The sequence below is a fragment of the Lactuca serriola genome, chromosome 9, assembly GCF_051521515.1.
Source record: "Lactuca serriola cultivar US96UC23 chromosome 9, Lser_US96UC23_V15, whole genome shotgun sequence".
Lineage (NCBI taxonomy): Eukaryota > Viridiplantae > Streptophyta > Magnoliopsida > Asterales > Asteraceae > Lactuca > Lactuca serriola.
The window spans coordinates 15,630,686-15,632,524 of NC_136416.1; the positions used below are offsets into that span (position 1 = coordinate 15,630,686).

Sequence of the window (1,839 nt, forward strand, 5' to 3'; positions counted from 1 at the left end):
CGTCACCTACCCTCAACATTAGTGTAGACTCACATACATCAATTAAAGCACACGCGGTGTTTAAAAATGATCTCCCCAAAATAATCGGAATTTTGGGGTCTTCTTCCATGTCAACCACCACAAAGTCTACTGGAAATATAAACTTGTCGACTTTAATGAGAAAATCCTCACAAACGCCTCGTGGATGAATTGTTGTCTTGTCTACCAAATGGATCTTCATGTTTACCGGTCTTGGCTCTGGTAAATTGAACTTCTTAAAGAAAGAGAAAGGCATCAGATTGATGCTTGCACCTGAGTCGGTCAACGCTTGAGTGACAAATGTATTTTCAAACTGGCACGAAATTATAATACTCCCCGGATCTCCCTTCTTTTTGGGTAGCTCACTCAATATTATTTCCGCTACTTCTGCCAAGTCTTTCCTAGCAGCAAAGAGACTTTTTAGTAAGTTGAAGTACATGGGTGTTGTGAGCATCGTTTCTACAAATGGCACATTGACTTGGAGGGCTTTAACATGCTTCATAAAGGCTCTACATGCTTCAACTTTTTCCACAGGCATGACTTTGATTGGGAATGACAGAAGGGGATTATATGGCATTAAGGGAATGACAGTTTTGTCATTTACGCATGGACTCGTTGAGTCCATTAGAGGAACTCAGCGAGTCAGGTCGGTTTTAGTTGGAGCCGACTCTTCTACCTTTTCTGTCTTTCTCTTGGAGATCCTCTGTGCATGTGTGAAAATTTCCATTCCTGGAGGTCACTGCACTCACATTCTCCATTCTCGGATTGGTTTCGGTATTACTTGGAAGTTGACCCGGCCTTCTTTCGTTCACTTGGTGTGCAAGCTGTCCCAGTTGCTTCTAAATGTTGAGAATGGATGCCTGCTGATTCCTTAGCATGTTTCTGGTCTCATGTATTGCAACATCGTGATCATTGTGTCTTTTTTCGGACGCGGCTATGAATCTAGTGAACATTTCTTCCAAATCGGCTTTCTTTTCTATCACCGGTTCTTCCTTTTGATAATATCCCGTCTCCTTCTGCTTGTATTTCTCCTCCTTAGCTTTCTTGTATTCTTCGTATGGGAGCCATTCCTTTTTCGGTTTCCGCCAATTTTTGTCATATCGAACGCCACTTGAATAGAATACTTGAGCCTTCTTGTTTCCATTCTCATCCAAATCACAATCCTTTGTGAGATGGGGCCCTCTACAATTCTCACATCCTACCCGAATGGCATGGATTGTTTGATCCATTTTTGTCATCCTCCTATCAAGACTATCAAGCTTAGCTATCACCGCCGCCATGCTATCATTTGCCGAGTTCACTACCCCCCGACTTACTTCGTTTCTTGGATTGTGGTATTCTCTAGAGTGCTTAGAGAATTCTTCAATTAGCTCCTTGATTACGGGGGCGCCTTCTTCGTGAGCGGGCCTTGAGAATCGAGCAATTGCCTTGTGGTGACATTGACTCCATCATAGAAAATGGAGACCTCTTGTTGGTTATTAAGGTCATGGTGTGGGCAATTTCTAAGCAAACTCTTGTATCTTTCCCAAGCTTCATAAAGAGATTCTCCGGGTTGTTGCTCGAAGTTGGCAATGGCTTTCTTTAGCTTGGCTATTTTGGAGGGCGGGCAAAAGTGGTCTATGAACTCTTCTTTCATCTTGGCCCATGTGGTGACCGATCCTTGAGGAAGTGACTTTAGCCAATCCTTTGCAGCTCCTATGAACGTGACTAGAAGCATGCGAAGAAGCTGGGTCTCGCAGGGAACATTTGGTACATTGAAGTAGTCAGCCACATCATTCACTTCGTCCAAATGCTTGTAGGCGTCTTCGTGATCCTTCCCAT

At 43.5% G+C, this 1,839-nt stretch overlaps 1 non-coding gene across 1 annotated transcript; it reads left to right on the forward strand.

Annotated features, from left to right (window-relative positions):
* Positions 1–1,499: 1,499 nt before the first annotated feature.
* Positions 1,500–1,606, forward strand: LOC145077589 (small nucleolar RNA R71). The gene has a single exon (XR_013693330.1). It is a non-coding gene; the product is annotated as a small nucleolar RNA R71 (small nucleolar RNA).
* The last annotated feature ends 233 nt before the right edge of the window (positions 1,607–1,839 follow it).